The sequence below is a fragment of the Anser cygnoides genome, chromosome 17 (assembly GCF_040182565.1).
Source record: "Anser cygnoides isolate HZ-2024a breed goose chromosome 17, Taihu_goose_T2T_genome, whole genome shotgun sequence".
Lineage (NCBI taxonomy): Eukaryota > Metazoa > Chordata > Aves > Anseriformes > Anatidae > Anser > Anser cygnoides.
The window spans coordinates 6,784,697-6,799,290 of NC_089889.1; the positions used below are offsets into that span (position 1 = coordinate 6,784,697).

The 14,594-nt window shown below is 41.9% G+C and overlaps 1 long non-coding RNA gene across 2 annotated transcripts in view; it reads right to left on the reverse strand.

Moving 5' to 3' along the window:
- The window catches only part of LOC106031215 (uncharacterized), a 68,702-nt gene that overhangs the window by 11,267 nt on the left and 42,841 nt on the right, over positions 1-14,594 (reverse strand). For both annotated transcript variants that reach the window (XR_001204163.3, XR_010825544.1), the window contains exon 2: positions 2,723-2,790. This is a non-coding gene — a long non-coding RNA (uncharacterized lncRNA). The remainder of the gene's footprint in view (positions 1-2,722; positions 2,791-14,594) is intronic.

Below are 14,594 nucleotides of genomic sequence, written 5' to 3' on the forward strand. Positions count from 1 at the left end.
CATGCACAAAGGTGGCCTGGCAGCGGGGCTGCTCAGTACCACCAGTGCTTATAGGGGCCATGCTCCCATCTCTCTTTTGGCAGACGAGGGCTGTGACGGAAGGCCTCGCAGTGGTGCTTTTCCCTTCGGAGGGGCTGGCTGAATGGCAGGGTGCCCACAGCTGAGCCTGGGTAGGCCTGTGTTGTGCTGGGCCGGAGGCCTGTTCCCTGCAGAGACCCACCAGCGAACTGAGTCGTCCTCTGAAGTGAATACCTGTGAAGCGCCTGGGATGCTGGGGTGGAGATGTGATTATTTAACTCCAGTAGTTATATCTTATCCGCCCCTTCCCTTGCTAGAGGAACCACGAGGAGAGAATGGTGCGCAGGGACTGCTGAGGGAGCCAGGCGCTGCCCGTTCAGCAGCCACGCGGGCGCCGGAATACCTATCGCATACGGATAATGCTCCTCGCTTCCCAAATGCACAGATCAAGCAGAAAAACCTCCAAATGGCTCCATTAAATACTGTCTAAACTGACCCCATGGGAGAGTTTTGACCAAAACAGAAAGCTATGTTTTACTTCAGTAAAATGAGTGAAAAGCTTCTCCAGCACACCAGAAAAAGGTAGAAAACGTGCAAATTTTAAACCACCATTTGGTGTTAAATACTTGTAAAAGCTTTTTTTCCTTAGATTAATATCTCACATTTATCTGCTCTATACATTTTGGAGACATAGTGAAAATTACTTATTTCTAATAAAATGTAGCAACTGTACCCTGAGGAAAAATTACTATGTTATGAAATATTTTTCCCCTCTACCACAGCCAATTTAGTTTTCATTTAAAATTCAATAACTGCATCATACTCAGAATCTTCCACCTCCTGTCATAATGACTTTGAACAAAAACTGTGCTGTAAACAAGGAAGATTAGAAAGACATTATTGAGGTAATTTCTCCCCAAATTTCTCTCACACGGACAGAAGTGCAGGAAGGAGATGCAACTGCTAGTGTGAATATGATTCAGAAATGAACAGGAAGAAGGAAGCACTTCGTTCCACGTGCTTTGGTGATAAAAGCATTACTTTCTCTACTTCATTTGAGGTATCTTTCACCACTTGTTGAAAGGAAACACATTGTTGTTGTTCCTCTGGGCAGAGCAGGGCTCAATTCCTTAGCTAACGTTTCCGCTAAGCACTGCTGTGCACGTCCAGCTACATCACCTGGTGCCATTCTCTATGCAAAGTGTCTTCACACCTGTGAGGATCATTTTATCATTATTATTTTAACTAAAAACAACCCCAAGAGCTGGAAGGGAGCCAGTGCTGTGTGGTACACCGAAGGACGGGCGGTGTGATGCTGACTGCCTTGCATGGAAGCTGTGACTAGTGGAAAGCAGTGGGGAACTAAGCAGTTGTGAGGTTTCTTTTAGAAAAAGCAACAGATATGGCTTTTTTTTTTTTTTTTTTTTCCCCTGAGGTCTGTTGAACACTATTGCCTTCACAAAGACTTCTGGCATTTTCTTTTCCACCTGAAAATGCCACAAGGTTGATCTTCACCTGGGTGAAAATTCCCACCCTCTCTGAGCTCGTGTGCTCCAGCTGCAAAGAAATTCTCTCCTTTTCCACAGAAGCCAGACACAAAACCCACTAGAAACTTTTCAGAGTAAATTGCATTAATCTGTAATTGAAGCGAGGCCGAGGCCCTGACCCTGCAGTTGCTCTGGGTGCTCTGCCTGCAGGCTCCCATTTCCCCAGGATCCTCTGTCATTTCTAGCTGCTAACAGCTGACCTTGGGGGGCTTGTAACTCTGTGTGAGTTTACCAGAAAGATGATAGCATCTACAATTGTGCTAAAAAATGGGAAATACTCATTTCCAGTAAAGATGAAAATCATATTGTTACCATAAAACAGCAAAGTTTATTTTATGATCCTCTATTTTTTCCACTCCAACGACCAGGGAAAACCCAAATGCATTTTATAAGGAAACGCAGTGTAACACAGAGCAGCTTTGTGCTATTTCTTCTTTAACTGCTGGAGTTAAAATAATTCATTACCGGTCTTCTATCAAGTCCCACTCCCCATGCCAGCATTCCTCCCATTACCGGTGAGGGATGCAACCCAGGGCGTCCCACTCCAGTTATTTCCCAAGGGCTGTTCTCAGCACACCTTAAACAACTTTGGCTACTGCCAGGCGCATGCTCTCGTGCAGCAGTGACATTACCGGTGTTTCACACTATTATGGCGTGATGGGAAAAGCAGAGAACAATTTCTGGGAAGAAGGTGAGAATTCATAATGTTGCTATACTTTGCTACACCCAGCTCGCCGTAAATGTCAGGCGGTAAGCACACAAAAAGCGAGGGCTGAATTAATCACAGCAGAAGACGTGCTCGCAACCTGTTCAGCGCCTGCGGGGGAGCCATTTCTGGGAAAGGAGAGAATGAACTGGAAGTGACTAGGTCAAAATGGGGACAGAAAATAGGCCTTGATAATTGATCTTACCTGCTTTGGGACATATAAAAGAAGGGACTAGGATGGGGTCTAACACATTTCTCCTCTGCCCCTCCTTCCACGCTCATGGCCCCTCCATTGCAGCACCTGAATTTCAGTGTGTGCACAGCAAGTCCCAGGGTTCCGGTCAGTCAAAAAAACTATATTTCCTCCAGTTACATTATCTGCTCCCTCAGATGTTAGACTGGCCATTAAAGTCAACTTAAATGTTAACATCAAAAGCCATTTTTCCCTTACCTCTCCAGAGCTGCACAACAGAACCGACCCGAGCAGCTGCCTTCTCCCTGAAGTAGGTCTGTATTCTCCTATTTAACAAAAAAGTGCAAAATCAATTCAAAAAAAAATCCTGTTTTGATTCTTCTCCTCTTGTCTGCTCTAATCAATGTACTATAAAATGTTGATAGTAATTTTCTAGGGTTTTGCTAGGTGATTAAGGCAGCCGAGGTCTCTGTATGCCAGACCCTGATCATTTTTATGCTAGACAGTCTCACCAGTGCTCTACAGACACAAGATCATGTTAACACCATTGACTTTCTGCCCTGTGTCATCTGAAATAAACATTTATATCCCAGGAATTGATAGGCCATCTGCAAGCCGAGGTAGCAGGGCATGCCCTTTTTACAAAGCTATGGCATAGGTGTTGGCACGGAGTATGGGAATCTTTTGGAAAAATGGGCTATGAATTGCAAACAGAGATTTCAATGAATAAATCAAACTCCTGCAAGTGAACAAGAAAGTACCAGTCTGTTCTCTGACACACACAGAGTAAGAACCTGTCTCGCACTGCCAAGGACTCTGTCCTCAGGAAATGAACCCTCAACACAGATTTTCTACATCTGGTGTGCCACCAGGCAAAGCACACTTGCAAAGGTACAGAAAAACTGCAAAAAACTGGTGTAGCTATGTTCCTACTTTCTATAGGTATTAGCATATACATGAACTGCAAGGTGAGACTAATGGTCTCTGCCACTAAAGAATTAGATGTTGAGGTCTAGTATCTAAAAACTACAGTTATTAAGTGAATGCTCCCAAAGCAATTTTAACTTTGGCTAAAAAACATATATGCTTAATTCAACAATTCCAATAGAGGTTGCTCACCTCTTAAAGAGATTTAAGATGGGCCACATAATGGGAAAACACAAGCGAGCAAACTGGACACTGATTTAGTTCTACCATTAACGTTTCTCTGTGATCTGCCCTCATATACAGATGGAAGACGCATTGTTTAAAAGATCTAACAGCCTGAGTCTTACTTGTTCTCACACAAGGACAATTGTTCTACAGAGTAAACCTGCCTAGTATAAGAAACATTAATTTGTTTAGGTACCTGAATCCCATGCAAAGATATGGGATCCATGGCCTGACCCAGACAAATGCAAGTTTTCTAGGACTTTGTTATGATATGCAAGTCTCATTAGGTTAATTATTGGGTAATAGAGTATATTGATAGGAACAGAGGTGTAGCCAGGACAGCCATCAGAATAAAATCTGTAAATAATAATTTTCCATCCTTTTTTCAATTCAGATATCTGAATAGGGTTGTCGTCTAATGGAATCGACTGCAGCTGCTTGCAGTTCATTCTGTTGTTCTTTCAGAACCTGGACCAGGTATTATTCATATGACATATTGAAAACTGTGAATTATGACTATTTCCCTCTTCAGGAAGTCAGAGAGACAAAGTCAAGGATGCCAACTGCTGGGAAAGCAGTTTTCTGATGCACAGGTGTATCTCATAACAGTTTTGAAACTACATTCTACTATAAAATAACCTCTGCCTCTCTGATGTCATGGCTGTTCAAGAAGATACGCAAATACCAGTGGCTGATACACCCTTTCTTTTAGAAGTTGCTGCATACCATCAATGATTAGTCTATGTTTTGTTATTTTTCCTGTAGCAGTGAACCCCTTCTGTTCAACCACTATTAAGACAGCATTATTCAGTGGATACATTGGAGCCTGGGTACAAAAAATCTATTTGTTTCCAGCAATCATTAGGTAGAGTCCTGAAGCCTGATGTTTTATCACACACAGCTTCAGATATCCATAAAGAGAAAACATGATTCCTAGGCATGACGCCTTGCAACAAGTTCAACATTCTTATGCTAAAAATCTCCTGATATCACCAGTAAATTCCACAGCGGTCAAATTTTGCCTCCTAAACTCTGAAAAAGATGGTGGTTAACATTTCTTTTGTGTCAACATTTGGGAAACATAGAAGGATGTACTGAAAAAGGTAAGGATGAAAACCCAATTCAGCCGCAAAGCATTGAATATACACAAAAGTTTGCACAAATTATGGCCAGAGAAAATTCCACAGCAAGAGTCAAAGAAAGGGAACATGGAAGTATCTCCAGACAGAGCCCCCCTCACGCCCTCCCACTCTGAAAGTCTTGGTGATTCTGTCCCATAACTGCGAAGATTTGGCACCTGCTAGATTCATGCAGTTGACTCCACTACAGTTCAGCACTTGTCACTAGCCAGCTGTCGATCTTAAAATATCACCTTATTATCTTGTTCTAGGACAAGAAAAAACCTGCTATCTCCTGGAGACCAGCAATGTGTCAACCACCAGAAAATACCAGCTTTAAATTTCATGACAGCCTTTTGCTGTTTCCACCCCGGATCTGCTATTTGGCTTATAGGCATTTTCCTACTCTTCAGTTTTTGGAAAGATAAGAAACAAAAGGTTGGATTCTGCTTGGTCTTAATGTCATACCTTTGTGCAAGAGAAAAAGAAAATAATTGCAAAAGTACTTTCTTAAAACCTGATCACACCATGCTGAATCAACAGGCAGTTGGTATTATGAGATAAAAGGATGCTGTTCAGTCTGATTAATCAAATCTGCTTATGCTTGCCAAAGCCTAATTATTCTTTGATCTACATTAATGACTTCAGAAAGCATAGTACACCTGGTGGGAGTACTCAATGGGGAGCATTTTAGACTAAAAGGAAAACTCCTCCCTGTGTCACAAAAACCTAATTTGCTTATATCAGTAGAATCAATTGTTTTATGCATAACTGTGGTCTCCCACAGGTATTGCTGGCTGTATGGAAAGATAATTTATGCAGTTTTTACCAGTATCAAAAGGTATCATTTGACAAACAGCAAACTCCGTCTCAGGGTGACTTTAAAAAACACATCACTATTGCTGTGTGTAGCTTTTTATTGAACAGCCTGGCTGTAACTCACATGAGCACAGACACACGTATCCCAGTACTCTGCATTCTGAGTGAGATGAACAAGCTGCTCATATCCCAATTTAAAATTCATCAGGAGCTTAATTTACAATCCAGATCCACATTCGCATGGATAAGAATGACATGGCATTACAAAAGAAAGAAAAGTCTATGAATAAAGCAATCCATCCCAGCTTTACTTGACTGAAAAACGCTATCATAAAAATACAGTAAACCACTGAAAGCATAAGGTCCCTGCTTGTATGATGGGAACTCATGTCAGGATTTTACTACATCAGGTGGTACTTTATGGTCATCGAATGGTGGAGACGTCCAGGGCCAACTGACATGCAGAGAAATATGATAGAATTATTTCCAGAAAATCTTCCTGGGACTTCAGCAATTTATCACATAAATTTTAAGATTTTCATGAGTAACATATGAATGCAGATGTGTGTGTGAGCACCAGACAAAACAGTAGAACAAAGGTTTAAAGAACGTCCTGCATTTATAACAAGATCAAGCTATGGTAAACTCATAAGCTTCACAACAATCTTTTTTTTGGTCTTCATGCTGTTGGGAATAATCTAGGGAAGAAGATATCCTTTGCTTTACACAGAATATTTGCTCAAATCCCAAGCCAGATACGCAATTTCCCGTGCATTCATAGATGAGGTCACATTGACAACCCTCTAAATTTTGAGGAACTGATAGTATTTACTCAAGAATCTCTGCATACAGCACTGAGCAGTGTGCAAAGTGCTAAACTGTGGGAGTTTGTAGGTGCTGTCACAAGAAGCAATAGCGAAAGACTTGGCGGAATGCAACTGGAGAGTCTCCTACTATCAACTACTTCAAGAATTCAGCTCATCAACCAAAGCAAGAGAGGACAAGCCTTAAATCAAGCACAAGAGAGAAATGATTTAAGAATTTGATGGCAAGATCAATGACGACAACACTTTGCTTCTTTCTTCAGCATTTTATGAGCACGTAGTATTTTCTCTTGCAGCAGAATTCATTAGTTTAAGGTGAAATGCCGTGGGATGGGAAAGCAATCATGAATTTATAAGAAAGACATGTTTGTCTCAGATAGCGCTGCCCAGACTTTATTATTATTATTATTTTCTCCATTTGAATACAGATTTCTGCCTACATTTCATTCTTATTCCCTGAGTTGACTTTACTTTAGGCCTTTTGAATTTTAATATCTTGGGCATAACTTGTTTAATATACTGATGGGTCAAACTCCATGGCTCTGCCAGAATACGCGGCCATGAGACAGCACAGCACTTGGAAGAGAGGTGCAATCCTGCTTGCAGAGAGCTGATGAGGAGCATGTTGACCACACCATCAGGCACTGCCAGTGCACGGGACACACTTCATTTGGCACTATTGCAGCTCGAACACACGGGGTGTCCAGAGGCTTTAGTTGATATCAATCGATCAGTGGGACTTCTCTCATTTATAGCAGCAGACGTTCTTGCCCTGTTATGTTTGCTTTGTACCATCATTTCCGTCTCATCAAAAAACAAACTCAATTATACTTTTTGCTGCTCCAGGCATAACTAATCAGTGGGCAACTCCCTCAGTAAGCCCAGCCATTTCAAATACCTCCTCTCACCGGCAGATACCTCCAAAAAGAAGTGTTACTTCTATACCCCTCAAGGGGTGCATGCACAGTCATTAATCTTTCTTTCATCTCACAGAATGCTAATAAAACAATCACCTCCCTATCCCCGAACTGGGTAGGTCCTAATTAACATGCTAATTGGGCAGATCTTCCCTAATGACTCCCAAACCTCAGCAGTAATACGTTATTTAGATAGAAAAGAGTTATCTAAAAGATAGGCAGAATTAAAAAACTGGCAAGCCATAGCACAGTTTGGATAGGCAAAATATTGAAACGTCCCTTTCTACTGCAAGAATTAAAATTCTTCACCAGCCTGTGCTACAGATCATATGTTTACAGATCCATCACCTTGCAAGCTTCAGAGCAAAAGGCATTTTGAAGGTAATATACAGCTGTAATAAAGAATAGCATTCAAGCAGAGAGAAACAACATATGAGTAGCAATGAAGTTTTAAAATATATTATTAAATCTGTTTATTTTAATATCTCTCCAAATAAAGCTGCTTTTTATTATCTGACACAAAAACATACAAGTTGTTTTGCAAACCCAGTAATGCCAGCAGCTCTGGCAGTTTGCATTCATGAGCAACTTCAGAATGGATAGTTCAGGTGTTAATGGAATTAGTCCATCGGGGCTAGTATTGTGTTTATGCAGTTAGAGATTCAATATAATCAAATTTCTGTGCACTTGCTCTCTTTAGAAAATAGGATACAATAATAATTTACATCCTCCATTAAGCTAAAATGAAAATATTGGCACATGCCATAAAAGTCATTGCTCTGAAATTTTCTCTCATGCACACCTTATAGATAAAAGCAGAGGTTTTTTTTTTTTTTCCTTTTACTACGGAATTAGAATCTTATACAGCAAACTGTTTAATGTGTCTCTCTTGAAACTTCTACTGCAGAAGCCCCTGCAAGCATGGCCTTATCCTACTACAGCTGCACAGGTAGTTGATGAACACGCTGGAGTGTGTTGCCTTGAAATCACCATTTCTGTAAATAACATGCATATAGCCAGTCAGTACTGCCTCAAACCTCACAGTCATATTAGGGAGGATGAAGTCAGTGCCAGGACTACATTGCAGCAGCTAACCCTGGACCAGGCAACTGAGACAAACCTAAGGCACTGCTTTGGTCCCAATCTGGAAGACTGCAGAGGAAGGCCAGATGATTCTTCTGCTTTGCTTTTGGAGCACAGCAGAAAGAAAAATACTAGCATGGGGATGCCACAGTATTTTGTACAACTGTTTGGACTCCATTTAACTCTATTAAAGGAGCCACAAAAGGAAGTCAAAACATTTCACTGTGATATTTTGTTTTCTGAGGCAGAACGATTTTTCATTAAAAGCTTTTTTTTTTTCTTAACAAGATGCCAAAAGCTAAAATAAAATGTTTTTGTCTCAATTTCTGCTATTCTTTCCAGTTTTAGTTTTTATGACCCTTGTTCCTAAAACCATTCTTTCCTCTCCCTCATTTTGCAATGCCTGAAAATAATAATAAAAAAACCTTTCCACCTATTCATATGTTTTTCCTTGCATATGAAAGAGGGAGAAACAACAAAACAGTCATTACTTATGGCTGTGACAGACCAAGAAAAAATGAGTACAGCTCAGCTTCGGACAGTCTGGACCCTTGCTTTTCATCTTTGCACACACCCATGCAAACCTCCCCTTACTTCTGAATGCGTACTTGATAAACAATCTGCTGGCTTTGTTTGCTGGTAAGTACAATACAAACACTGGCTTTAGATGCACCATCAAAAGTCCTGTTAGGGATCACATCCTACTTCGGCTAAGTCAGTGAGGCATTGATTTAGCAAAGCCCCTTAGCTCTTTCAGTACCATGCTGACACTTGTGCCTACATACGAGGAACAGTTTATAACATACACCTACTTAAATCTACAATACAACAGACATCAGTCTGTTCAGACAGGATAAAGTCTAAGAAATATAAAATATAGTTTAAACAAACAAAATTGAGCTGTCCTTTTTTCAGGTATTCGATACTAAAGTGCAAGGAATCACAGAGACATGTCCCCTCCCCACTTTCCATATGCTTAGTTTTGAACAATATAATTTATTCATACAAGTTGTTGATAAAAAAATAAATTACAATGAAAATACTGTAGCACACATTAGGCTGGCCTGTGTTTCTTGTTGGTATTCTGTTCTACAGGAGACCAGGGCTAAAAAGCCCTTGGATTAAAACTGCTGCATTACAGACAGAACATTTATTTTATAGCAGGTTCTTATGGAGCAACCTCTGCTCATCCCTGCCTGGCAAACGGGCAATTACTGGTGAAGCACGCAGAACTTTATAACACCGTTAAAAAGTACCTGTTTATGGTGGCTTCATGCACCAAAGGATAAAGGGTCTGCCAACGAGGGGAAGCCTGGCTGGGTAAGGCTAACCCATGTTCCACCCACCCACACATCCGATGTGGCACATTCTGGCTTCTGCAGAAGAACTGCAAGATAACTGCACATGGCAGGGCTCCAGCTTGCCCTAGAGACACAGCTGAAAAGCATTTCTGAAGCCCACAGCAGAGCTGCAGCTTCTGGGCCAGCATCCATGTTGTGTTACCCCCTACTCGAGGTAGATCAAGCCCTCGCACCAATCTGGTGGTTCAAGGATGGTTTTGTGTGCGTGAGGATCCACATGGAGGAAACTCTGCCATCCCAGATGCCTAACAGGGCCTCCTGGGATCTGCAGCTCTCCCAAACGGCGTCAGGAAATTTGACTGCTGCTCCGTGATCCTCTGGCTAGAAACCAATTGCTCACTTGCTCTTATCTGCCAGTCCCTGTCTCTCAACCTGTGCTTCATTACCAGAGCTACCCTGGTGCGCTGTGCTTAGCGAGAGGGCAGGATGCCACCCTGACAGATGGAGCCAGAGCTAGGCCTGCCAAAGAGCCAGCATGTGGATCACATTAAAGACCGAGGGGACCCAGTTCCCATCCAGAGCCATCGCCACGGCTGCCTGGAGAGGGCCTGGGAGGCCTCACTTTGATTTGGAAGCTGCAGAGGAGCTAATGGCCTTGTCTAATTGCTAACCACTTGATCTGAGCTCTTCGTTACCTCGCATGCAGGCCTCTCTCCCCTCCCGCAGGGCTTTTAAAGGCCTTTAAAAATGATGACTTGCAGAGTCCTCACCAAAAACAGTTTATTCTTGCATTAAAGCTCGGAAACCTCAGAAACTGATTCTGAGCTGGTGATATTTTATAACTTTTGCTTTTGGTACCTTCTTCGAGCTCTGTATCAGGAGGAAGTGGCATCACTTTACCAGTATTTGCCGAGGAGCTTTGGTTGCCTTAGGATGCTGGTAACCTGGGGCTCCTATTTGCCCATTGACTTTGCAAATATGATTTCATCATGAAGAATGGATTTAGAATTAGATTTTGCCAGTAAAATTGGATTTGAAATGGAAGTCAGAGCACATGTTATCATTTCTGTGAAGGAGCCAACTCTAGTTAATGTGTAAGGCCAGAAGCCAAGTTGCCTGTAAATGCTAAAGAAAACAAATAACCTTGCAATTTCTTCCCTTCCTGCAGTCTCCAGAGAACTTCAAGTAGAAAAGCACTTATCTGAACACAAACGAACAGTTCCTGAAGTCCTCATTTCTGAGGGCCCTATCTCTGGAATGGAGCGAGAGAAAGCCCACAGTTACCTCCTCCTTCCCTACCTTCCTTGCATGGGAGTCAGCAGGAGCATTGATCAAAGATTTGAAGCCGCCAGCTTGAGACAAAACCTCTTTAAAACACTGGAAAGGGAGAAAAGGAGAAGCCTCTCTAAGGCCCAGGTTGATATTTTGACACCTGTTTACCTTTGATAAGAGTTAGTGCCTAAAGAGGAACTGAAAGAACCTCAGAGCAGTCATCTGCAAGGATGCAAGCAGTTCTGCCTGTGGTGCCTTGCAGCAGGGAGCAGCACCCCAGGAGAGGGCAGTACCCCCCCAAATCCACAACACAACACCTTCCTGTACCCCAGCTAGTCCAATACCCCTGTGAGAAACAGACTTTATGCAGGCAAATTACTCAGCTACTTTCCTCCTGGTAGCACCTCTGGGGTGCCGCTGTGTGTGCGTGCTGAGACAGGGCTTTGGGAGGGTGAGAAGATTTTTTCCAGTGCAGCTGGATGCCTCAGCTTATTCTTGTATCTGCAAGAGACAGCAACCATTAGGGGAAGCGGGGAAGAGAAAAATGTCCCCTTGGAAGCACAGCCAGGATAACGCACCAGCTAGATGCTGCGGGCACCAAGGGGGCTCTTGGGAAAGAAACCACCAGAGCTCTGTATATCTGCACAGATATACTATTTGTTTTTGCAATGTAACTCTCCTTATGGAGAGCACTGACATTTCTGTGTACCACGGCATGGCACTGTGCTGTGGAAGCCGAGCTTGAAGGAAGGGCAGTCATGGAATAAAGCTCTCAGACAGACTGAGACGCAACACAGCCTGAGACAAACAGCGTCAGGGTGAGGTATCTGAAGGGGTGTGTTTTTCTGACAGAAATACAGCTCCCGGAGCTGTATTTACATCTTCTGCATGCTTGCATCGTGGCTCAGTGATAACAATAGATCCAGCTTAGATCAAAACTACTGCAACTGTGAGACACAAAGCACTGATCCAGTATAAATTTGCTGCACTGGTTCAGATTTGTTAAAAAAAAAATAAATAAATATTGACAGGTTAACTTTTACTGGCAGGCTTTATGCTGGGTCACGTACCATCTGTCTGCAGCACTACAACATCTCCAAGATCCAAAACTCTTTTCAGCTACCAGAAAATACACGCACACTCCTTATCTTATTTTTTGGCTAATTCAGTAGAGATGAAATTGGGTGTCCATGCCTGATTTCATTCAAAACTGTGTTGCTGGATGGTCCTGTAAGTGCATGGATCTGATATGATGACCCAAGAGTTGCTCCTTCAGCCTTTGCTGGAACAGCCCCAGAAAACAGTGCCCCAGAGCACCATTTTGCTCTTCTTCTCAAAAACATACCATTTTGCTCGTCATTGTAAAATTGATTTTCTCTTTTGTCTTTTTTCAGTGATTTTCTGAGATCAATTTTAACAGAAAGAAGTTTTAGCTGCCTGCAAAGAACAAAGTAGAGAGGAAACTTTAACTTTTGATTTGTCAAATTTTCTAAACAACAAAAAAGTATGTACAACATACATGCTCCTGGTGAGATCTGGGTCATGATCCTCTACAAGCGACCCCTGCTCAACTGAAGGTGAAATGGCTCTAGGTGAGCTCAAAAAGTACTCAAAAGACAAGAGCCTAGCTAAGCCCAGCTGAGGGTCTGACCTTGGTCTTTCTGAGATGACCTGCTCATTGAAGTTGCCACGTGGAGTGTAATAGATCAATGGGTTTTAAAAACACACTGAAGGATGTGTAGGCTGAAAGCATTAAGGCTATGTAAATGGAAATTTTCTTTCTAAAGAGTGAAATATGCAGATTTTTCTCATTGCTTCCACATAAATGAGTGACCAAATGAAGAGAAAACTGATCAAGAAAAATGTATGCATAATAAAAATGTGTACATGCTTCATCTAAAATTCATTGCCTCCAAAGGTTCATCAAATAATTACTTAATCTTGAACAGCTGCATGCACAATAAAATTTGCTTGCACTAGGTCTGAATAGAATTAATTTTTCTTGAGATTTGTAACAACCAATACCCTCCAAATGTTCAGCAAGTGGCAGCTCCAACTGAAAACAGCACTAAAGTAACTTGTATTTGAAAGGACCTACACAAAGCTGATTGATTCTGAGCTGACACTTGCTGGTTTTAATCATGTACTTCATTATATAGTAGCAAAAACCTGCCGAAATAATAGGCCCACCGCATACAAAAATTTATTAATGATTCAAATCCAATCCATGTATTGCTCTGCTCAACAAACATGAAAAGCTTTATGTCATAGCTGAAATATTTCACTCCTGCTATGAACGAAGGAGAAGATGTGCAGGAGATTTAACACACTGAGCTCACTGTAACGTCACAGTTTGCTTTGCTTCCCCAAACCTCTGCAGGTAGGTCAGAGGGCTAAGGTCTCGGGCAGAGCTTGGGAGTTTCACTCCTGGTGTGGAAGGAAGGGGAGAACCTCTGACACCTTCCTGGAGCAGAGCTTTAAAAGACAGATTCACTCCACCCTGTTCTTTCAGCAAAATCACTTCAGCGCTGACAGAAGGATTTGTTCCAATACACTTTATTTTTTAAATACCTCTTGCCACCAAATTTCCTTGGATAATGTTCATTACTAAGTCACCTGTCTTGAAATGGGGGTTGCAGACGAGGTATTAGCCAGACTGAACTGGTGTTCTGGTGTCTTGTAACCTCTGCAGTCTTTCCTGCAATGCTGTCACTGTAAGAAATTCCCAACTGCCAGTAAATTAAACTATCTCCCCTCTAAACCCTAAAGCAGGAGACTTTCTTTGTTGCACTGATGTTAGTAGAAAGGCTCCCATTGAGTTTACTTCAGTGACAATTGGATCAAACCCCAGGTAGTTGCATCACAAATTCACAAAGTGCCATTGTGGAAGCACTTAGCAATGTCACCATCTACTCCAGTATGAGGAGCTGCTTGCCAAAGATTCAACTCCCAATGTGAAAAAAGGGAAGAGGAATGTTCTTGTTTTACCATGGATAGCTATCCTTTGCAGTACCAGCCTGCCTGTTTCTATGCTCAGCTACGAAATACAAGTTGTTTTACAATAGTCACAGGGCCAAAGACAGACTTTCCTCTCCCCAAAGCTGTTGAGCTCAAAATACTTGGGATGACAGATGACCATATCTATAGCCAGACAAGACGGGTAGCAGCCCGTGTAGTTTTGTAATTAAGCTAGGTTTTCAAGGCTTTTACTTTGGAGAAAAACAACAGGATCTCTTATAATTGGAAATTAAACTAGATGAATGCCACTGCCTTTATTTTGGCAGCTGAATTCCAGTAATGCTTAGCAATCATTGTGTTTGTAATGTAAATATACTTCTGTCGTGGCACTGAAATAGATTTCTTCTTTTCCCCTACTCATCAAAGTCAGAAAATTTTCTCCAGCTGCTGCTGATCAAGAGTTTGTAGAACATTGCCCAGACTATTAGTATTCTACACACGCTGCCAGGTGCACATATAACTCAATAGCATCTCTCTCTCAATCCAGTTAATTGAATCATGGCTTGATTGAGTTCAACAGACAATAAAAAATATTTTCCCAGTTTGAAAAGTTCTGACTTACTTCAGTGGGTAAAGAAGCGATAAAGAACATCTCCACAAGGAAAATTGTGTTTGTTAGTCTCATC